At 38.3% G+C, this 25,013-nt stretch overlaps 1 protein-coding gene across 3 annotated transcripts in view; it reads right to left on the reverse strand.

Annotated features, from left to right (window-relative positions):
* ITGB8 (integrin subunit beta 8) overlaps nucleotides 1-25,013 on the reverse strand; it is a 150,333-nt gene that overhangs the window by 38,323 nt on the left and 86,997 nt on the right. The window contains exon 15 of one of the 3 annotated variants that reach the window (XM_078342073.1): nucleotides 2,112-2,231. The exons of the other annotated variants lie outside the window; for them this stretch is intronic. The gene's annotated coding sequence lies outside the window, so the exon portion shown is untranslated. The remainder of the gene's footprint in view (nucleotides 1-2,111; nucleotides 2,232-25,013) is intronic. 3 annotated transcript variants of the gene reach the window in all.

The following is a 25,013-nucleotide window of genomic DNA, read 5'->3' on the forward strand; positions in this document are numbered from 1 at the left end:
ACTTAACATAAAAAAAAATTGCCATCTTAAAGTATATAGTTCAGTGGTGTTAAGTATATTCACATTACTGTGCAAGAATCTCCAAAACATTTTATCTTTCAAAATGGAAACCCATTAAACAGATCTACAATTACCCCTCCCCACATTCCCTGACAACCGCCATTCCACTTTCTGTTTCTATGAATTTAACTACTCTAGATATATCAGGTAAGTGTGGAATCACACAGGATTTGTGGTTTTGTGATGGTTTATTTCCCATCATATGTTTTCAAATTCATCCATACTGTAGCATGTGGTAGAGTGTCCTTTCATTTTACAGTAGAATAATATTTGATTGTGTGTGTTTACCACCCTTTGTTCAGCCATTCAGCTGTTGATGGATGCTTGGGTTGCCTCCACCTCTTGGCTAGTTGAATAGTTTTGCTGTGAAATAGGTGTTCATGAATTCTTCTTTAATTCCTTCCTCTTCCTCTGTCTCCTCCAAGGAATTAGCTTCTCTTGCACTTATAAGAATGCTGGCTCTTCTCCTGCCTCCATCTCATTCCAGCCATGACACTCTGCACTCTATGGCATACTTTTAAGGTGAGGCATGTATGGGATATGAGCGCCATTTGTTTTTGCATTTAACATATGCATTCATATTTGTGCTATGGATGGCCATCCAGTCATCAGATTCTAGAAAAGATGACTCCCAGAACTACATAAAAGCCAGTCTCCAGTTTTTTTCTAGTTCATTGTTATACACTAATTTTCTTTAGAAAAAAAGAAATGAGCAATTGAAAATTATGAAGTGAGTAGTCAAGCCAGATGATCTAAGGAAGACAAATGTTTGGGACCATCTGCACAATTACTTCTCCATGTTGCATTTAGTGCAGAACATCTGATGTGTGAAATTGTCTGTGTCTATGTTTAAAATGCTTAAAAAATTAATTTTTTCACATTAATTGCCATAACTAAATTTCTGATGAAAAAATAATGATTTATTCATAACATTTATAGCTAACAAAGTGATTTCTAGAAGTATATTGCCAGAAAATTACGAACTCCAGGCTGAAAAAGGCACAACCAACTTCATGGCAGTGAATGGTTTTGCATAGTCTCCAAATGAGTCTACTTGAAAGTTTTGGCAGCCATCTGAAACTGCAAATAGGGGTAAATTCTTAAGATGTAGTTGTCTTTTCAGTCTTTCCTGTTTTCAGATGCTGATTTTAGTTTGGCATTGCTCCGTGATTAAGTTTTATAAAAAGGAGAGAAGCAAAAATACTACTACTTGAATTAGAGGTTAGATATTTTTGGTTTATAAAATATCTACAACACAAGCATGCAACCTTCTGTTATACGTATGTTAAGTATTTTTTATTTTGTAACAGGGTGATTTGATTAAAAGGGAAAGGATTAGTGATATGTAGGAAACTAATCCCATATCCGCTTCAGTAGCTGGAGACTAAATCATGCAACATAAAATACAAGACTTAGTTAACCTAAAAGACATTCAGCACTGCAGAAAGCCTTCTTTAGAGCGCTATGTCACCTTTCCAAACAGGTTACTACTTCTTAGCCATAGATAATTTTCATTTGATCTTACTCTCAAAGCCTATAAAGAGAATTTGTGCATTTCTTATAAAAATCAGATTTTAAAAAATCAGATTATGTATAAAGGTAGATTACTCCTACAAAGTACAAACTATTTTCTCTAAGATAAAAAATGTGATAAATCTGGTCTAATGTAAAGTCCCTTATTCTGAATGTCAAAAGACAATCTCTTTTCTTCTAAAACCTTCATATACCATGGGATAGTCAGAATTAAGAAGCAAGTTTATGGCAAATTTCCATGTCTATTGGAAAAATGAATCCAATCCTGTGGCAAATTGAGGACAATATTTGCCTAGGTTACATAATATCCTGTTTCAATATGGAAGTATAATCTTTATCAAAATTGAAATTAAAATTCACGTAGCCTGTGTCAGCAACCTGGGACATACCACAACAAGGCTTCAAATGTGTCCTGATCAGAAAGGAGTGTCTCTCTATAGAACATGCATCTAACATCTGCCAGAGAAAAATGATGTTTATGGACAATCATTCTTGACATAAATATTAAAATAGCTTACCTTGGGCCAGGTGCAGTGGCTCACACCTGTAATCCCAGCACTTTGGGACGCCGAGGCGGGTGGATCACGAGGTCAAGAGATTGAGACCATCCTGGTCACCATGGTGAAACCCTGTCTCTACTAAAAATACAAAAAGTTAGCTGGGCATGGTGGTGCGTGCCTGTAATCCCAGCTACTCGGGAGGCTGAGGCAGGAGAATTGCCTGAACCCAGGAGGTGGAGGTTGCGGTGAGCCAAGATTGTGCCATTGCACTCCAACCTGGGTAAGAAGAGTAAAACTCTGTCTCAAAAAATAAAATAAAATAAAATAGCTTACCTTGATTGTAAGTGCCATGAGAACAGGGGCTTTTATGACTTGCCCGATGTGTTACTCAAGAAACTAGAACAGTATCTGTATTCTAGTATCTGAATACAAAGAAATATTCTGAATTAATGAATAAATTCAGATACCCTGTATTGCTCCTTGCATAGATTTCACCCTCAGGAGAACCATGAGCCAGTCCTCTTGGTCCTAAGTAACTCCCAAATCTGTCCACAGCTCTGCATATTCACCACTACCAGTTGCAGTCACCTCTGTGCTTGATCTCCTTGCCTCCACTCTAGTCCTCTCTGTGGTAGGCAGACCCCAAAGATGCCTTTGTTCTAATCTCCAGAACCTGTGAATATGTTAGATTACATGGCAAAGGGTAATTAAGGTTGCAGATGGAATTAAGGCTGCTAATCAAGTGACCGTGAGATAGGGGAGATTATGCTGGATTATTTGGGTGGGCCCACTATAATGTCAAGTGTCAGATGTGAAAGAGGGAAGAAGAGTTAGTGTTAGAGTGATATGATATAAGAAGGACTTGACTGGCCATTGTTGGCTTTGAAGACGGAAGGGGACGATGAGCCAAGGAATGTGGGTAACCTCTGGGAGCTAGAAAAGATATGAAAATAAATTTTCTCCTAGAGCCTCCATAAAGGAATGCATCCCTGCCAGCAACTTGTTTTTAACCCAGTGAGATCTTTAAGATAATTAATTTATGTGATTTCGGCCACTAAGTTTGTTAATTTGTTATAGTAGCCATAGAACAGTAATATATCCTCCAAATGAATCTTATCAGCAATACTTTCCCATCCAGAACTTCCCTGTAAAACACTTGAATGATTTTGCTGTTCCTTTTAGAGTGAAGACCAAATTGCTTGATAGGATCTATCTACAAGGCTCTGCCTCAACTTCCCTTCCCTAACTCTTACAGTCACATCTTCTTCCAAGCTCACCTTCAATGCTTGTCTACACTCCAGCCACACCAGCCTTCATGATATCCTATGGTTCCTTCTAACACAGGGTCTGTTGCCCATTTTCTCTTCAGTTGGTTAGCTCCTGCTCTCCTTGCAACCCTCAGATGACAACTGACTTTGTCAAGGAGGCGTCTCTGACCTTTATAACAAATCAGTTTTGATTCAAACTTGTGATAACACTGGATAATGAGCCTCTCTTGTGAACAATTATCAAAGGTATGATTTCACATTTGTTCATGTGGTTCTTTGATTAAAATCCACAACCTTTATGTAATTGCCCAGTGGGTTCTTTTTGCTTGCTGCACAGATAAAACCAATTCACTGAGACAGTGATATTACAGTAGAGAAAGAGTTTAATAAACACAGAGCTGGCCAGAGAGAAGAACAAGAGTTTATTACTCAAATCAGCTTCCTCTAGAACTTAGAGGCTAGGGTTTTTGTGAATGTAATTTGGAGGGCAAGGAACTAGGAAATGGGTGCTACTGATTGGTTTGGGATGAAATCATAGGGGTGTGGAAAACAGTCCTCATGCACTGAGTCTGCCTCTGGGTGGTGGTCACAGGACCAGTTGTTGTGAGTCATGGGTCTGGATGGAGTCAGCTAGAGGGCAGAATGCAAAAGTCTGAAAAACATCTCAAAAGACCAATTTTAGGTTGTATAACAGTTAGGTTAACTACTGGAGCAATTGGAAGAGTCACCAATCTTGTGACCTCTGGCTACATGACTCCCAAACAGCAAGGAATGATAGAAAAGGAAGCTAGGGGACAATGGCTGGATTTTGTTAAACTGTGCCTACACTTTAGCAGAATTCAGGCCTCTCTCATAATCCTCATCTCATGGCCTGTCATTAGTTTCACAAAGGAGGAAAAAAGGGGGTTAGTTTTAGGGAGGGACTATTATCCTGGCTTCAAAGTTAAACTATAAACTAAATTCCTCCTATGGTTAGCTTGGCCTACGCTAAGGAATTAGGGAGGCAGCTTGCCTGTGAGACCAGAAGCAAGGTGAAGTCAACCATGCTAGACTTCTCGCACTGTTGTGGAGGTGCTCTCATTTGCGGGGCCTTTCCTTCTTACCTCATCATGTTTATTATGCTCAGCATTATTCCTGGCAAGTAGCAGACATTCAATAAATATTTGTTGAATAAAGGAATGAATGAATGTAGCTGGATCTCCAGAAGACTGAATCCCAGAGTTGTTTTGCTTTAATCCCTTACAGAATCACCCTGAGGGAGAGAGGAATTTTAATGTTATTCTCTGATCAAAGGATATGCTAGAAAATAGCTCCACAAAATCTGTTAACTGTGTTTCCTGTGGGATTTTTTGGTGAGAATTTTTCCATCATGTTACTCAGTTCTGTTTTGGAATAACTTTGCTTTCCCAGAGAGAGAGAGTAATCTGTTTTCTTTCTTTTGTAGTGGACAACTGGAAGAGCAGCGCAAATCCACAACCTTCAGGACCAAAGCACTCATAACCCAGCTGCTGGAAGAATTGAGAGCTGGTGATTTGTAGCTAAGGCCTCCTCCCATCCATGCCTCCATTGCCCTCTCATAAAGAGAGCCACCTGGCTCAATACGACCCACTCCACTCTAGGAACTGCTTGCATCCATTCACCGCACAATCTGGGCAGTGGGGTGAGGGTCATAAAGGTTTTTGTTATTCAAATGCGAACAGCTCTGCAGAGCCATCCCTGCTTCAAAGCTACCCACCAGGGAGCCTTTATTTGCTGGCTTCACAGCGCCACCCCCTCTCTACCCATCTGGTTTTCCTCACTCTCCCACAGGTGCTATTACCAAGAGCACTCACCAGGAAACCCCATTGCTGAGAAATACTGAGTATATGATTGCTGAGAAATGCTGAGTGTATGATAAATTATATTGCTTGCTAAGAACAGTGGCAAGGAAAATCTAGCCGGCCCCCCCAACCCCCGAAAGTGGAAAACTGCTTGAGGCATTCTAAAGTAGCAAAACAGTATATGCATATCATACACCGGTTAAAACAATTCTTTAAGCATGGGTTATGTGACCTTGCCCCCGTGGCTCCCTTGTGGAGAATACTTTCTGGTTTATCCTTGATCAGTGCTAAGCAGGCACCAGCTGTCTGCCTAGTTTATCTTTGGTCTATGAGAAAACACAGAACACCTGTCTGTTAATCATAAGCACCTGTTCAGAGAATAAATACTCTAGGTCAGAGTCTGCACAGCTGGGATGCTGTCAGCTCCCTGAGGCTTTCAGCTGAGAAGGCTCTTGGCTTCTGGATAGTTCCACTTTGCTGTTCTATCTGGTTGTCTGCTGCTTAATTCCATCAGCGCTGCCTGGGTGGGGGTCTCTATGGCTGACCTGGTCTCAGTACCCTGTCGATACAAATCTCTGTCTAAAAGCCTCTTTCCTAGAGAACCAGACTTATAATCTTTTTCTCCAAAATGATAACTGAGTGATCATCCTTTTATTTTTCCTGGAATATAGGAACCAGCTAAAAAGGCTCAGAAAGTTCCCTTGACCCCCTTCATGGGTGGGAAATGGAGTGGTTCATTTCACTCAGCCCATCGCTGGCCACTCCTGTGGGAGGAAGCGTGTGGATGAATGAGTGGGAATCTGAGGAAGGAAAACAGAAGCTGGTTGGTCTCTCCTCTATGGAGGGAGCAGGCTGTGTGTGAACCCTGCAGCAGCGTCCAAGTGTGTTACAACTAATGCTCCTTCAGATCTGCCGTCTATGGATGGCCAAATGCAAACCAGCTCAGAGGAAGGACAGGATGGCAGCCCCTGCCCTTTTGGCACCCGAACTCTTGCATGGTATCTAGGAAGAATCAGGTCACATGAACTGTTTGAAAGATGATGAATGTGGAACACTGCAGAAAGGAAGGTTGGGAACAGAATGGGAAGATAATCTTTCCATGAAGCCTGGCTGTCTCGGCCAGGCCCTCTCTGATACTGCACCATCTGAAGTTAGCCATGTCTGTCTGTAGTCTCTGATGCTCAGTTAGTTGCTTGTCTGCTCACTGCTTAGCCACTTGTATCCTCAACACTCAACCACTTAAATTGCTCTCCCAGCTGAAGTCTTTTATGGGCATAGGATGGGGCTGGGGCAGGCCAAATAGGCAACGGTTGGGTGGGAAAAACAGGGTCAGCTGTTTTCACTTAGGGCCATGAATCCAGGCTTAAGGGTGGGGTTTAGCTAGGAGCCCAGCCCTTCTGTATCATTTCCCCCCTCTGAAGAGGCACCTCTAACTGCCATTAGAATATGGACAATGATCAGTCTTGGCTACTTCCTGCTGAAAGGGGGCACTGTTTGGGGAAAAGGACAGCCAGATTCCTCCCAGTGGTTTACCCAAGGGTCCCCAGCAAAAGAAAGCCACCGTCTGAGACTCCAGCTGCCTGCTCATTTGGAGTTTGATGGCCTCTAGGCAAGAGAAACAAGTTTTACAAGGTAAAGTGTGCATGGGTCAAATATGTGTATTATACAGGAGAAGACTCTAGTGCCAAAGTTTACAGAAATAAAAGCAAAATATACTAATCATTCTGAAAACAATATTGTGCCTCATGGCAGAACAGAGCAAAGGTAGGAACAGCAAGCATAGGCAAGACTATGAAGAGGATATCCATGGAAGGTTAATTATTAACACTTGCCTTTTGAGATTTTTAGCTTGGGGTCCCTAATCTCTTCACACTAGTACTGTGGGTGCTCTTCTGGGTTGATGAAGGTAATCCTATCAGCTTCCCAGGCCTTTATTTGGGTATAATGAATCCAAGAATCTACTTCAGTGATCTTTACTGCCCTAGGAGTAGAAAGTACAGCATAAGGTCTCTCTGAGCCTGGGCCAGAGAAGGAGAAAAGGAAAAAGGTGATTTTATTAGTACCAGGTCCCCTGGGTTGAACAGAGGTGGCCCTAGTTCGTGGGACTGGGCCTCTGACAGTTATTTAAACCTCTGATGGACGTGAACCAAAGAGGTTATTTGTTTAATTAAGTCAGAGATCTGTTGGTCTAGCAAGAGATCTTTGGTGAGAAAAGGCCGTCATACATCATTTCAAAGATACTCAAACGTAGCTTTGAAGGAGTGGTAAGGATAGCTGGCTGCCTATTCTGAAAGACACGGAATTGGACGTCTTTCGATTCTCTTCCTTCTTTCGGCAATAACCCGGGAAATGAGGGAGAGAAAGCAGGCACCCCCCTTTCTGTTCCATCTTTTTATCCCCAAGTCCCAGTAACCTTGGTGGGTGCCACCCATGGATGCCAATGTGGCTTGCACCCATGAAGCAGGGAGGGCCTAGGGAATAGGAATTATGCACACTCATTTATGCCTCTCCTTCCCTACTCTAGACAACCTTCGAGCTCCCCGGGCCTCATTTGTGCCATGGAGCATGACCTCCTTCCATGAAGCAGGGGTTTAATTGGCAGGAATTAGTTCCACCGATTTACACTTGCCTGTCTCCTGTCTTTGGATCCCTTAGATGTGGTTTTCCTTTCTAGGGCCTCGATCTGAGGCTCGGAATTTAATGTGAGATAAAAAGGTATTTCAGGGGCTGCACCGATTCATTTAGATGCCAATGGGTCTTGCCAAATTTGCAGTTATCAGCCAGCAGGGGTCGCTCCTCTGTTGCCTCCCAATCACAAGAATGCTGAGGTAGGAAAGGAATCCTCTCTCTTGGAAAAGACAAAGAACCAGCTTAAAATGCAAAAGGGAAGGGGGCCTGGAGGAGGAGCCTCTTGCGCTATAGAAATGGGTTCCTTTCATCACTGTATCCATCCCCCGATAAGGACCCCTTCGCCATGGAGGGAAAAGCTTTGCCGGCGTCAGTATGCCAAAATCTCTGCAGTTTGTAGCAAAACCCTTAACATTATTAAAGAAGAGGTAGGAGCCATTTGAAACCGTGAAAGAAGAAAAGATACAAAGGTAACACAGCAAAGTCTGGGGGTCTTGGCGGATGCCTGTTACGGTGGTCGGGACAGAGTTCAGTCTTGCGACTTTCCAACAACACCGAGGAGTGGCCTCAGCCAAATTCTTTCTGTTCCCCAGCACCGTCCTAGGCAACAGCCAGACCTCTGTGAAGGGAAACAGAGCCCCCAAGAAAGGCATTTCCACACGGACTCTCACTTGTCTGACATAACCTGGGTGAGCCCGCGGATGAGACGGGATAGTTCCCTTGACCCCTTTGCGGGCAGGAAGTGTAGTAGCTCATTACAGTCGGCCTGTCGCTAGCCACTCTCTTGCGGGAGGGAGTGTGCCAGTGAGCAAATGTAGGAACCAGAGCAAACAAACGCTGGAACTGGCTGGTCGCTCCTTTCTGGAGGGAGCAGGCTCTATGCGGGCCCTGCAGCAGTGTCCAAGCTTCGTACAACCAATGCTTTCTGGGCTCTGCCATCCGGGGACAGCTAAGTGCCAAGCAGCTCAGTAGAGGGTCAGGGTGGCAGCCTCCCCTCTCTAGACAGCAGGATTCTTGTCTGGCATCCAGGAAGAGTCAGGTCACACGCACCGTTTGTAAGGTGATGAATGTGGAAAACGTTATTGAACGGTGGGTGGCTCTCAGTGGAAAGGGAGGCTGAAAAGGGAATGGGAAGGTGATCCCCTCTTGAAGACACACTGAAGTTACCCGCGTCTATCTGTAGTCTATGATGCTCAGTTGCTTCTCTGCTCGCGGCTCAGCAGAGTGCATTGCTCTGCCAGCTGAAGTCTTTTATGGGCACAGGATAGGGGCGGGTTAGGCCAAAAAGGCAATATTTGGGCAGAAAAACGGTGTTACCTGTTTTCACTTAGGGCTGCAGTTCTAGGCTTAAGGGTGGGGTTTAGGTGGGAGCCCAGCCCTTCTGTATCAATAGCCCCTTTTATTTTTCCAGGAGGATAAGAAACCAGGCTACAGAAGCTCAGATGGCTCACATCATCTACATATTCATGCATGTGGTCTAGTTTGTCTATTGGTATATCTGTTTGTCCAGATGCTCTTTTTGTTTATATTGTACCTTATTTTATTGATACCTCAAGTCGGAGGGAGAAGGCAGGATTTCAATGAAGACAAACCAAATAATTAGGAATGTAATCTGGTCAGAACGCCAAAAAAACCCACTGAGCGCCAGAGGTTTGGGTTTACTTTGGGCATATAGAAATTCCTTGCACTAACGGGAGGTAGATATGCGTGATACTGGACATCCTGATTCTTCTTTCTCCAGAGTAGAGACGTATGGTTATGACTGCTTGAAGTAAAACCCAGATAGAAACAGGATGTGAATGCACTTGTCTTTTTCTTGAAATTTGCCTCTTGCCTAACAAGCAAGTTGGGAGGAAAAAAATAAAAAGCTAGCTATAAAATGGGAAACTCAAGAGGCAGATGGTCCATGGCTGAGTCAATCTTCCACATCTTCTCCCTCTTACACAGTAGCCTGTAAATAACCCTCATCGTGATTTCCATTCTGCACCAATTCAAGCCGTGTATCTCATGAGAAATGAAGCAGAATGCTGTGTTGAATTGCTCTTATAAAGTGGGTATGACTGTCAGTTTCTCATTTTTCAAACCCTTGTAACCAAAATTACCAGACATAAAAATAGCATAAGGATTAGATAGAAACATTTCTTGGTACTGTTCAGTTCCTTTACATAAATCTCATAGGTTCACCATTTTTAACAAGGGGAAAACAAAGCTTTTGATACTGTAATGTGGCTGGAGTAGGGGAATTACATGGTCTGCTAACATACACGATAGACTGCTTCTTAATCCCCTATCAAAGACATTTATATTTTTTGATCTTGTTTCCTCATTTGAAATTTAATTTTATAAAGTAAAATCAGAAACATGAACTTGCTTGATAATGGTGAGGGAAATGCTGAAATCTTTTTCCCCCTTAAGTTCAGATCTTCAGAACACTAAATCCTTTGATAAGAGAACAGTTTACATAGCCTAAGGCGCATTTAATCTGGTACATTACTCATTAAAACTTCTGACAGCCAGGAGTCCTCATATGGGATTCAATGTAGACTTCAGAGACCGTGGTAACTGGCACACTTACCTGGGTAACGTCGGCCTATCCTAGCAGAGAAAAGAGTTGGAGTGATTCTATAGATTTTTCCTCCATAAACTAGAACTGATCTAATAATTTAAGTTAGCAAAGAGAGCTAAATCATAATAATAATTTGCTTTTTAAATCAGTTTATCCTGATAATGATCCTAAGAAATATGGCTTCTTTTAGAAGTAAAGTATTTAAAAACAGACAAACAAACTTGGGAGATTAAGGTAACTACTTAGCAAAGTTAAGATGGTGTTCTGGGATGTGGCTTGCAGAAATGAATCTGATGCAAGAACATCACCCCAGCCTCTAGGAAAGTAACAGGAAAAAGTGATAATGAAACTTTTGACCCAATTATATTTGTTTAAAGCCCTATCTCATTCTCCCAGTTTGCCTATAACATCACTAAATAGAGAATGGAAAGGGAAAAAAAGATTTTTAAAACTTAGAAGAATGTTTTTAGGACATGATATCATTGTCATTAAAAAGAAATTGCAAGAGGTTCTGACACTAACTTGGTCAAACATCACAGGTTAAGGGGATAGTCCCCCATGACTGTCCTCATCATAGACACCAGTGGAAGGTTCGGGGGACCCTCAGTCATCCTCACTTCTGATTATCTGGCTTCAAATCAGGGGTTCACATTACCCCTTCCAGTGTGATAATTTGCTAGAGTGACTCACAGAACTTAGGAAAGCATTATACTTATGATTATAGTTCTATTGTAGCAAAAGACATACTAATCAGAAGCAGCCAATGGGAAAGATTCACAGACCAAGCTCTGAGAGGGTCCTAAACACAAAGCCTCAGTTGTCCTGTACACAAGGAGTCAGCTCGTGTTAACTTCCGGCACATCAATATGTAACAGTACTTGTTGCCAATAAGGAAAAGTTCATCCAAATTTTGGTGTCCAGAGTTTTCCCTGGGGTTTCATTACACAAGCTTGATCGACTGAATCATTGGTCACGTGGTTGAATTAAGTCTCCAACCCGGCTCTCCTTTCCAGAAGATGGACTGGTATCACCTAGCTTAAAACCTCAGCTCTCTAATCACGTGGTTGGTCTTTCCTTTTGTCTGGCTTGACCAACACTGTGAATCACTGAATTAGCATAAACTGTCAAAGAACCTACAAGGCATTACTTCATTAGTGTAAGCTCAAGTATGTTCCCAGAGTCCCACCATGAATATCAAAGACACTTCTAACACTCTGGCAATTTTAAGGATTTAGAAGGTAACTTCCAGTAACCAAAGAAAAGCCAGCCAAATTCTTCACTTGACAAAAGGAGACCAAAATATAGAAAAGTTGCCTCATAAATAAAGGAACCTGGAAGTTTGACATAATACTTAAATTTTTAGAGTACTTTTGTAATTGTGAATACATAAATAATTCTGGGACGCAAATTGTGTCTGTGCTTAATGAGCAAACTTTAAGGTGAAGGTGTGGCTAGGCATTCATTGCCCCAAATGGTAGCAAATTGCATTTTGAAGGGTGTTTTTATTTCTGAGAGTTTCAAGAATCCAATGTTTGTAACAAGAGTGGCTTGAATTGCCAGGACAGCACAAAATTTCGGAAGGTGTTAGATGGCTTTATGTGATAGAAAATATGACGATTATTTTTGGTAAAATGTATAAAAAAGGTTTTATTTTGATTCAAAATATATCTCATTGTATAAATTAATTTTTGAAAATAAATCAAGATTTATTTTGACTTATTTTGTGTTAATCAGCATCTTGTGCAGGAAATATGGTCCATCGAAAGATTCTTAAAAAACAATATTTTCTAATCTATGATTAAGACAGTGATGATAATTCACTGTCTTATATTTAAATGTTTACAATTAAATATTTATAGAATGCTAATTTTATTTGTTTATTTATTTTTGAGATGGAGTCTCTCTCTCTCTCTGTCACCCAGGCTGGAGTTCCAGTGGTGCGATCTCAGCTCACTATAACCTCCGCCTCTCGGGTTCAAGTGATTCTGTCTCAGTTTCCCAAGTAGCTGGGATTATAGGTGTGCACCATCATGTCTGGCTAATTTTTTATATTTTTAGTAGAGATTGGGTTTCACCATGTTGGCCAGGCTGATCTTGACCTCCCAATCTCATATCTGCCCGCCTCGGCCTCCCAAAGTGCTGGGATTACAGGTGTGAGCCACTGTGCCCGGTAATCTTATTTTCTAACAACATATTTTACAACATAAGGAATTTTAAGGGGCTGGCTGCTGAATAATTGAATCACGATGTTTTTCACATGGATCCAATTATGAAATAAGTACTTCCAGCTTTATATTTTAGAATTTTTCATTTTCTGCTGAAAGATTTCCAAAACAGGTGGTGTTAATCTTATTTCATTTTCCAAAATTATAAGCACAAAAGGTAATCCTGGATGACTTTGTAAAGTCTTAGCTCTTTGAGCCTGAAAGCAAGTTTTTCAGCTTTAGTCTAAGTCGTACCTAGGTCTAAAGATAATCATTTTATCAGACATTTTTACATTTCAGAAACGTACTTCCATATGGAAAACCCCCAAAATAATTTTTCCTCAAGGGTATTTGGAAAGATGGCTTGCAGAAGGGTATATTGACTAAAGAAAAAAAATACAGATGTGAGAGTTAAATGTGTTTGGAAAAGTCACTTAAATGAATAGCATGTGAGAGTTTCTTCCACTTTTCTTTCCTTCCTCCATTTCTCTTTCTTCTCCTTATATGATACTTAGCAAGAGAGAAGTTTTGAGTTTGAAAAAGAAAACATTCAAAAATCTTAGATCACTAGAATGAAAAGGAATAAAGCCCTTTATTTTTGTTTGTGCTAAGTTCCAGAAGCAGGATAATGCTTAATAATTTGGTTGGGTAATAATGAAATCCACAATATTCTACTATTCATATCTTGAGCATGAAGCCCTGGGCAGTTCAGGAAATGTGCGGGTATTGAGCCAAGCTCCTTGTAAAAGCATTTCTTATTCAGTTCTTGTCATCAAGTGAAGTGGAAGCAGTAGCCAGATCAAGACCTGGGACAGGGCCAGGGTGACGAGTGGAAAGGTCACTTGAGGTCAGGGCCTTCCCTAATCATCATTGCAAAAGAAAGGACACTCTGCTATTTCTCCAGCCAAGCTTAGCAGCTTTGCTCATATGTGACCTCCACAGGCCTAGAAACAATTCTCAGCCTTTCTTTCTCACAGTACATTCTCTGCTTTCCCAGGCAAGGCATCATCTTAACTAAATATCCTCCTATAAAGAATATGATTAGTGAATTCACATTAAGTTAAAATGTCTGATAAAAGCCAATCATCTCCCTATCTTCCCAAAGGATATTACACCTCAGAGTTGACACTTTGGTTCAAAGGAATAAAGGTTTAACAATAGAATTTTAAGAAGGCAAAAGGGATGATGGTCATTTTGTAGATGATTTGATTATAACCTAGCCAACATGAGAAAATAATATAAAAAGATTAGAACTAAAAGTAGATAAAAGAGATTAATAAAAATCAATAACTTTCTTAGATATAATTTATATCTAGTGAAAATAAATAATGATGAGAGAGGATGGGTATATATTGTATTGAAAAGAAAAATGGAAAGTTTTTAACAAATCCTGGAATAATCTTCCAAAGTATGTACATGTCCTATGAATACAATAATATATTGAGAGTTATAAAACAAGAGTTGAATATGCAGAGTTATATGAGATAAACTTGTACGGGAAATCTAATTTTGTTTTTAAAGAAGTCAATTCTTGCTAAATTTAATTTTTGAAATCCTCACATAACTACCCATTTTTGAGGGGTGATTAAAATATTGAATGCATGTCAGGTGCTTAGAAGAATGCCTGGCACTTAATCATTTGAATTTCTCCTTTTGTGAATTGTTCATGTTCTTTCTTGATTTCTCTATGATGCGTTTATTCCTTTAAATCAATTTCCCCAAGATCACATTGCTAGAAAATTAAAAAAAAATCATTCTAATCTATTCCTCATCTATCAAATGAGGATAATAATGGTATCTTTTCCTAAGCTTATTTGGAGTATTAAATGAGATGATGCAGGCAAAATGCTTTTCAGAATGCCTGAAATATGGTAAGAATTCAATATAGTAAAGCATTGTTGTCTTACAACTGGTTTGTAACTGTTATAAATAGTGAATGCAGAGTATTATTTTTTTTAAAGGGATAAACACGTCATGCAGAAATCAACAAAAAGCATGAACGGTTCACAAAAGAAGAAATTCAAATGATTGTCGGGCATTTATTCTAATCACCTTATATTCATCCATTGTTTTAATCCTTATAATAACTCTATGAGGTAGGCACTATTATTATTTTCATTCTTATGAGATAAGGAAATGGAGGCACAGAGAGGCTAAGAAACTTGTGTATAATCACACAATAGTATAATTATTTCTCAAGCTGTTTCAGTAAATATAAAAATATAATTTGAAAATTTATTTGCATATTTTAAAGTTTCAAAAAACAATCTTTTAATTACTTTATTATTAATAATAAAATATTAAAATGTATTTTGATGAAAATGGATTAAATTATTTCTTCTCATGCTTACCAAACTTAAGAATAGTGTAAACACTAAATTTTATTGAGTGACTTGGGTCATTCTCTTTTATCTAATTTCTCCTACTAAAGAAACTAAAAACATTTGGTGCTTGTGGAGAAGGGAACTGGGTGGCTGGGGATAGGATTAGGATGAACACTTACAGAAACTTAAATCTTTTCAATAATGGTCTAAAATAGCAAAATTACTAGAGATAAAAATAATATTAAATAAACAAGCTTTGGGATCAGGCTTATGAGTTTATTTCAGAAGTTGCAGTCAACTTTTAATGTATACAAAAGAGAAGAAAATCCCTTTGTAAAGTTAAGTTTCACTATTTGGATTAGAATTGTTAATGACCTTTATCCCATTCTTAATTTTCATGACTAAAGAATCCATGACATACAATATTATAAAAATTTCCTTCTTTTTGCCAACAGAAGAAAACACTTAAAAATATTAAATATGTAAGAATCCTTTGCCTTTCACAGCTTCTCCTTGTTGGGCATGTGAATTTCCTTCTGAGAACTACATGTACTCAGTCAAGTGACACTGATCAGATTATGATGCAAAAAATTATTTTTTCTTTGTCATATTCCTTTATTAGAGAGCTAACAACTAATTTAGTTCCATTAATAGAATTCGATAGTGATAAAACAAATGAAAATAAGTAAAGTAAGAAAACTAAAACAAAATAATAAAATGTAAAATTTTATACCTACTATGTGCTTCTGTAATAATAAATACTTACAGAAATAAATAATAAGGAAACTTTTATTAAACTTGTGAGGTTCCTTTTATTAAACCTTTTATTATTACAGAAGCACATAGTAGGTATTAAACCTAGATAACAAGGGAATGACCTGAGAACTATGTCAGACATAGGGAAAGAAAGAAGTGTGTTAAACAAAGGTGGAGATGGAAAGAACAACGGCATCAAAAATTCATAGTCTGTTAAATGTTGATGAGTTAAAAGAGAAGCCAAATATAATATTCATGGAACACTGAATAGGCATGAGAGTTTAAATTGCCTCAACTCACTGGCGACACCTATTCTGGCTCAGTATCCTCTGCCTGAGATATGTAGATAGAATCTACAGCTGCTCAGTAATGTGGAAGCTACCGCTGAGACCCTGTGTCTCTTCTACAGTCCAAGTATTTATTGACTCTATACACTGTCCTTGTAATCATGTAGACAATAGAGAAAGCTGATAAGGTGGAGAGAGAGATAAGACCTAGAAATACTTTCTGATGCAGAAGCCATATAGCATGGTCCTTTTAACCCTCTCCTCTTTCTGGGGTCTTCACCGACACCAAATCTTTTTTCTTGCATCTCACTGTTTTATGTTGATTCAATCACCACAAGCTTTGACAATTTTAGTCTCTGAGCCTTTCTATTCTGTGATCTCTGGGATAGTTCCCCTGGTTGTATACTAGAAGGTTACCATTGCATCAAGGTTATTTTCTTAAAACATCCTGCTTCTCCATCTCCAGTGTGGATTCTCAGCCTTGCTGTTCTGCCTGGGGAAGAATGGTGACAGGTATGTAAGGATCCCAGCAGGCTCCAGATACTACTGTTGAGCTCCTCACACTTAGAACCTCTTATTGTCATCTCAATCCAAACTATGAAGTGCCTCCCCATACTTCAGGCTTTTTAATTGAGTGGGCTAATTTTCTTTTCTTTTTGAGATGGAGTCTTATTCTGTTGCCCAGGCTGGAGTACAGTGGCACGATCTTGGCTCACTGCAATCTCTGCCTCCCAGGTTCAAGTGATCCTCCCACCTCAGCCTCCCAAGTAGCTGGAACTACAGGTGCCCACTGCCACACCAGGCTAATTTTTGTATTTTTAATAGAGACATGCTTTCACCATGTTAGCCAGGCTGGTCTCCATCTCCTGACTTCAAGTGATCCACCTGCCTCGGCCTCCCTAAGTGCTGAGATTACACATGTGAGCCACAGTACCCAGCCCAAATTGGCTAATTTTTTACACATAATCTCCTATTTTTTTTTTTACTATCTTTAGGTTGCCAGTTTTACATTTTATTATTACAGAAGCACATAGTAGGTATTAAACCTCACAATTTCCTTTTATGCTTAATAAAGGATAAAGTTTCCTTAATAAAAGGAACCTCACAAGTTCCTTTTATGCTTACTATTTATATTTAACATTTCTTAAGAGTTTTATCAATTTTAGTTGCTTTTCTTATCTTTTACAAAAGAATTGAATATTCTTAAATAACACAGCAGACACCCTTTACAAGGAGAAGGGTATGAACAGAGAAAGAGAGCTTGGGGATATGCAGAAGGTGGACTTCTGTGTGTCTGTGGAGATTAGTTCCACAATGTGGTATTGCCCTCTGGGAGCTGACAAGGAATGGGCAAGGTATTCCTCTTCCCTCTTGGTCCTTCCTATATTCCCTCTCGGCCCTAACGCTCCGGACTGTCCCTATTGGTTTTCACACATGATTTATAGGCAGGCACTGAAGAATACTCTCTACATAGCTGTATACTTTAAAAACAGTTATTTTATAAACTGTATTATGTTGTTCATTCTTCTACCAGTACATCTTTCCATAGAACTAACAAATTATTTGCTTTGCATCCACAAGGCTTAACTAGAAAAACATATCAAAAATCAGAGTGTCCAAGGGTTGAAAAAAGGGGAATACAGACTTTCCCAGGCAGATGACTCCTAAATTGTTTGAGGTAGAATTCAGACACAGTGTTTTGATTGTGAGTAATACATAAAACTGGAATTCGTCAAGTATCCTAGTCTGTAATTCCTACTACAACTCATCTGTGTTTTCTGTTCAAGCCATACATTTGATTCTGACCATTCAGCCCTGTAAATTCCAGCTGAACTTTAGCTAAGTTCTAATATAAGAGAGAAAAATCCCCACTATCACTTACAGTATAAGACCTTCTTCTTTGTTTTTCATCTTGGGTCATGGAAATCACCAAAGTTTTACTGTTGTGTCTTAAGATTCTGATCTGAGGGGGCGGGTAAGTGCTAATCCAATATATTTGGTAATTTCTATTTTACCAGGCAGTTACTCTGTAGTATATCTGCCACACTAAGACAAATGCATTTTGAAAATAAATACTTTGCAATTTGAAGTTTCTTACCCAGGTAATTTAGTAATCGTCTGAAGACTGTTATTAAGGTTGAAAGCTGAAAATGTCCAGAAGGCATAAGTAACAAAATACTTCCATGAAAACAGATGCCAGTTTCATCACAGGAAATCCTGACTGCCAAAAGCTGTACTGTTCAGAGTTACATACTCTTTTAATTCTAAAAGTTGGTTTTAACCAAGGTGAATTTTATGTTTAATTTTTAATGGGAACCAGTTTTCTATATTTTAGATAAATTTTTCTATGTAGAGAAATTATGAGGAAGAGTATGAGGAAATACTCAGTTTTTAAAAATTATCATTTATTTTTCATGATTATTTGATAATGAAACTGGCTGTGTAAAGTGATGCAAAATAGTGCTAAATTGATGTTTTGTGATCGTATATTTTAGTTTTTGTATCTGAATAGCATTTTTCCTTGAATGAAAGGAAGTTGAGTGTTCCTGGGTGGGAAATTACAAAGAGGTGAAGATTCAATGGGAATAATAAGTATATACAACGTAATACATATAGTTAAATTTAGAGATGTCAAATAGATTTTATTTTTGAATCCCATATAGTATAAAAGCTTAGCAAAGGTGGCTCATCCAAGGTGATACTATGCATTTGTTGAATAAATAAATGTAACATTTTGCCTTATTATTGTATCCACATTTTTGCAAAGAGTTTTGGGTGAAACAAGAGGTTCTGTTTTGCTCTGCAGTCCCACACAAGGAAAAAAAAATCAGTCTTCCAGAATTATTCCAAGAATAGTAAGGGAGGGAGGAGGATTATCTGTGATTATACATTACTGGAATCTCCCCAGAACTAAAGCAATTCCCTGTGATGTTGTCCTGGGAGAAAAATACCAACTGTGATCCTCAAATATCATTCTCCCCTGCCTCCTCAGTACTCTCCCCCACTGACTCTATCCTCACTCCAGACCTCTCTTAACCTAGTAATTTCTCCCACTTCTTGACATAGCTTCTTGCTAATGAAAAATGGATTGGAAGGTGTTCATGTGCAAATGATTGGCCCATGGGGACAGAGTTTAAGTAATTGGAGATAACCTCATGGAGGAGGTAGAATTAAAGAGATGGGGATTGAGATAGAATCTGAAGGAAAAAGAGCACTGCAGGTCAAAGGTTAAGCAGCATAGCGAGAAACCACAACTCAGGAGTTGTAATTGCACCTTCTGCAAAATGTGGATGCATAGGTAGAGTGAGTTTATACCATGGAGGGTTTTTAAATAAGGTGGGTTGGATTAGCATTCAGAAAAATCAATAAATGTAAATCATAATATCAACAAGCTAAAAAAAGGACAAAAGCCATATGATCATCTCAACAGAGGTCGTAAAGGCATTTGACAAAATTTAGCATCTATTGTGAAAGAATTCTCAGCAAATTAAAAACAGAAGATAGTTTCCTTAACTTGATAATGAAAGGAATATATAAAATGCCTGGAGCTGGTAACCTAATAGTAAAAGTCTAAATACTTCATCTTACAGTTGAAGACAATGCAAAGATGAAAGATGTCTGCTTTCATCATTCCTATTCAACATTGGAGGTCCTAGCCCCAGAGGATGTCTAGGACAGATGATTATCTGCATAAAAAAATCCCAAAAACTCTTAAAGCTACTAAAATTAATCAGTGAGTTTAGTAAGGTCACAGGATAAAAGGTCAATGCAGGAAAATTAATTGTAATTCTCCATAGTGACAATAAAAAATAAAAATGAATAAACAGTACCATTAAAATAGCACTCAAATATAGCGTACTTAGAGGTAATTCTAACAAAGTGTATGTAAGATATGTATGTTGAAAGCTATGTAAAATTAGTAATAATAGGTTCAGGGTATACATGTGTATGTTTGTCACATGGACAAATTTATAATTTTATCACTCAGGTAATGAGCATAGTACCTAATAGGCAGTTTTTTTTATCCCCACCTTCCTCCCACCCTCCTCTCAAGTAGGCCCTGGTATCTATTGTTCCTCTTTTTGTATCCATATGTACTCAGTGTTTAGCTCTCACTTATAAGTGAGAACACACAGTACCTGGTTTTCTGTTCCTGTGTTAATTTGCGTACGATAATGGTCTTCAGCTATACCCATGTTGCTGCAAAGGACATGACTTCATTCTCTTTTTATGGCTACATAGTATTCCATGGTGAAAATGTACCACATTCTCTTTATCCAGTCCACCATTGATGGGCACCTAGGCTGATTCTATGTCTTTGCTATTATGAATAGTGCTGCGATGAATATATGTGTGCCTATGTTATCATGGTACATTTATTTATATTCCTTTGGGTATATATACCCGGGAATAGGATTGCTGTGAGGAGGATGAGGATCAAAATAGTAATTTTTTAAAGTTCTTTGAGAAATCTCCAAACTGCTTTCCACGGTGGCTGAACTAGTTTACATTCCCCCCAGCAGTGTATAACTGTTCCTTTTCTGCACAATCTCACTAGCGTGTATTATTTTTAAACATTTAGTAAAAAAAATTACATAATCTATAGCCATTCTGATTGGTGTGACATTGTATCTCATTGTGGTTTTGATTTCCATTTCTCTAATGATTTGTGATGTTGAGCATTTTTTTCTGTGCTTCTTGGCCACCTGTATGTGTTCTTATAAGAACATGTCCTTTGCCCTAATAGAGTTGTTTGTTTTCAGCTTATTGATTTGTTTAAGTTCCTTATAGATTATGGATATTAGACCTTTGTCAGGTGCACAGTTTACAAATATTTTCTCTCATTCTGTAGGTTGTTTGTTTACTCTCTTGATAGTTTGAGGGTTTATTTCTGTTCAGAAGTTCTTTAGTTTAACTAGGTCCTATTTGTCAGTTTTTGTTTTTGCTGCAGTTGCTTTTTCCTAGGTTTTCTTCTGGAGTTTTTATAGTTTTAGTTTATGCATTTAAGTCTAATCTATTTTGAGATGATTTTTGTATATGGTGTGAAGGAGGGGTCCAGTTTCCATGTTCTGCATAAGGCTGTTCAGTTATTCCAGCATCGTTTATTGAATAGGGAGTCCTTTCGTCATTGCTTGTTGTTGTAAACCTTGTCAAAGATCAGACGGTTGTAGGTGTGTAGCTCAGCAGCCTTTTAAAATGGAAACTGAAAAAATGTATTTAGAAATGTATATGGAAAAGCAAATTACCTAGCATAGCAAGAGAAATTTGAAAAAGCAAAACAAAGTTAGATGATTCATATTACCTTATTTCAAGATTTACCATAAAACTAGAGTAATAAAGCAATGAATATTTGTAGAAGAGTAGACATATAGAACAGTGGAACCGAAGAGAGCCTAGATATAAAAACATGCACATGTAGCAAGTTGATTTTTGACAAAAGTGTCAAAGTTATTTCACGGAGAAAGAACAGTCTTCCTAAGAAATGATGCTGGAACAATTAGACTTTCAAAAAACGAACTCAAACCATATTTAAAAAAAACACCCAAAATGGATCATATATCTCAATGTAAAACCTAAATTTAGAAAACTTTTGAAGAAAAATATAGGAAAATAACTGGTGACCTTTTACTCTGCAAAGATTTCTTAACTATGACACCAAAAGCATGAACTAGAGAAAAAATAGACAAATTGAATTTCATCAAAATAAAATACTTCTCTAGAAAGATGTGCTTAAAAAATTTTTTTTAAATGCCAAGAACTGGGAGAAAATATTTATAAAAACTTATACAGGACTTAAATTCAAAATATACAAATAACTCTTTTATCCGAAGTAATAAAAAGTAACCTAATTTAAATGCAGACTGAAGGTTTGAACAGATATTTTTCCTAAGAGAAGATATGAATGCTGTGTTACCTATTATTGCATAACAATTTACTACAAAGCTTGGTGTCATAAAATTATGATAAACATTTTTTATCTCACAATTTTTGCAGCTCAGTAAAATAGGAACAGCTTTGCTTGTTGTTCTGATTTTCATTGATGTTGTAGTCAATATGTTGGTAAGGGCAGCAAGTCATTTGAGCCTCAACTGGGGCTTGAGGATCTGCTTTCGAAATGGCTTACTTGGAGGTGGATGCTGGCTTTGGAGGATGCCTGTGTGCTTTGTCACATGGATCTCTCTCTAGAGTTTTTGAATACCCTCATAACATGGCAGCTGGCTTTCATCAAAATGAGTGAGCCAAGAGACATCAAGGAGGAAGCAGCAGTGGCTTTTATGACTGATCTCAGAAGTCACACACCATCATTCCTGCATATACTATTTGTTACACAGTCTATTAAATTTAGGAAAAAACTCCGTAAGACTGTGAATATCACTATCTAGGGATTCATTCTGGAGGCTGGCTGCTGCAGATAACAAAGCACATAAAAAGAAGCTCAGCACCTTTAGTTATTAGGGAAGTACAAATTGAAACCACAAAGATACAGTAATGCACACCTACATACTGCTAGGATGCTGTATTAGTCCATTCTCATACTACTATAAAGAACTGTCCAAGCAGGGTAATATATAAAGGAAAGTGGTTTAATTGACTCACCGTTCTTTATGGTTGGGGAGCCCTCAGGAAACTTACAGTCATGGTAGAAGGGGAAGCAAATACATCCTTCTTCACATGATGCAGGAAGGAGAAGTGCCAAGCAAAAGGGGGAAACGCCCTTTATAAAACCATTAAGTCTCATGAGAACTTACTATCATAAGAACAGCAGCATGGTAAGCACCCCTATGATTTAATTACCTACCATGGGATTCTTCCTATGACATGTGGGATTATGGGAACTACAATTGGAGATGAGATTTGGGTGGGGACACAACCAAATCATATCAGATGGCTGTTTAAAACATGACTCTACAAAGTCCTACCATGGATGCTGAGAAACTGGAACATTCATACATCCTACTCATATAGCTGGGAACATGAAATGGTATAGGCACTTTACAAAAACAGTTTGGTGGTTTCTGATAAAGTTGCCATACATTTACCATTCAACCTAATAATCCTACTCCTAGGTATGTAAATGACAGTGAGCTGTCTGAGAATGCTTACAGAGCCTTTACTCATCATCACCAAATATTGGAAAACTGCAAATGGCCATCAAGCAGTAAGTGGATAATTAAATTTCAGTACATCCTTACAGTGGAATCTTAAAACTCAGCAATAAAAATAACTATTTGTATGTGCAAACATGATTGAGTCAGTAGCATTATGCAAAATGAAAGAAGCCATACACAGAAGATTATATGTGATACAATTCCATTTATGTGACATTCTGGAATAGGGAAACTATAGGGAGAGAAATCAGATCAGAGGTTGCCAGGAGCTGAGAATAGAGGATTGATTACAAAGAGGCATTGGAAAATTGATGGAAATATTCTGTATCTTGATTGTGGTAGTGGTTTCACAACTATATAGGCATATTTGTCAAGATCTATCTAACTATACACCTAAAGAGAGTGAATTTTTTTATAGAGTAAATTATACTACAGTAAATCTGACTTCAAAAAAGGAAATGTAACTTAAATATTATGCTAGCTTCTATATTTTAATGTTGCTATGAAAAGATTAGGTTTGGGTAAATATTAGGAAAAAGGCTATTTTTCTAAGGGGAATTAAAATAAGAAAAGCTGTTGGCTGTTGTAAGAGAAATCAGTGATTTCATAGAAAGGGAGTTGTGTTATGGTTCTTCAGAAAAACAGAACCAACAGGATGTGTACTTCCAGAGAAAGATATCTATTTAAGGAATTAGCTATGTAATTCTCGAGTCTTGGCAAGTCAAAATTTTGATGGAGGCAGCTGGCCGGCCGGAAACCTAGGAGAGAGCAGTTTGAGTCCAAAGGCAGTCTGCTTGCAAAATAAGAACAGCCAAGGCAGATGCAACCCAAAGGTAGTTGCTGGAGAATTCCCTGTTTCTCTGCAAACTCAGCCTTTTGTTCTACACAGGGCTTCAACTTATTAGATGAGACCTACTCACATTATGGAGGCCGGTCTGATTTACGCAAACTCCAGTATTCAAACATAAATCTCATCCAAAAACCACTCTCACTGAAACATCCAGAATGTTTGTCCCCATATCTGGGTGCTGTGGCCCAGTCAAGTTGACACATAAAGTTAAGCATCACATGATGGAATTGATTGGCTAGAAGGGGCATAAAGAACCTTCTAAAGTGACAGATATTTAAGATATAGTAGGATGGTTACATGGATGTTTACACTTATCAAAACTCCTCAAGCTGTAACTTAAGATCTGTGTGTTATATGGTTTGCGAATTCAATATAATGAAACAAATTCAAAAGTGGTCCTGGGGAGCCATGTCATCACTGATGTGATATCTCATACAATGTGTGTGTGTGTGTTAAGGATGGTAGATAAGTGATGGAGAGTTTCCCTCCTGTAACATTTTTCTCCATTTGCATCTCCCTTATTCTTGAACCACCCACAACAATTGTGAAAGTCATTGACACCTTCACCCATTAACATATTTAAGACTGCATTTATATTCTCTCCAATTCTTTGGAAGTATGTGGATTTCTTCTTCTATTCTGCCATTTTTTTCAAGTGATTGCTGACTAATTAGACCATTATCTCCCCATTACCAGAATGGATATAAAATGTATGCTTATTCTTACTAAATGACTGAGAATCTAGGAAGAAACTTAAATTGCATATTTATCCATTATTAATAAGAAAAATGGAAAAGATGGCATATATAGCCACTATTCTAGTCATTTAATTCTGACTCAAAGAGTTTTACATAATCTTTTTCTCCAAATAGAGTTAATGTCATCAGAAGACAAGACAATGAAACCTCAAAACTTAGTAATTGATCTTTTTTACAATGTATTTAGGTCAAAAGGAAAACATGGTGGTTGTTTTAAACACTGGAAAACATTTTGCATTTTTTAAAAATAAAAGTTCTTAAACAAAAGGAATTCTAGGAAATTGCTAAGTGAGTTGTAAACAATAACAGTTGGCCTTCCAGATCCTGGGGTTCCACATCAGCAGATCCAA

This window comes from Callithrix jacchus, chromosome 11 (assembly GCF_049354715.1).
Source record: "Callithrix jacchus isolate 240 chromosome 11, calJac240_pri, whole genome shotgun sequence".
NCBI lineage: Eukaryota > Metazoa > Chordata > Mammalia > Primates > Cebidae > Callithrix > Callithrix jacchus.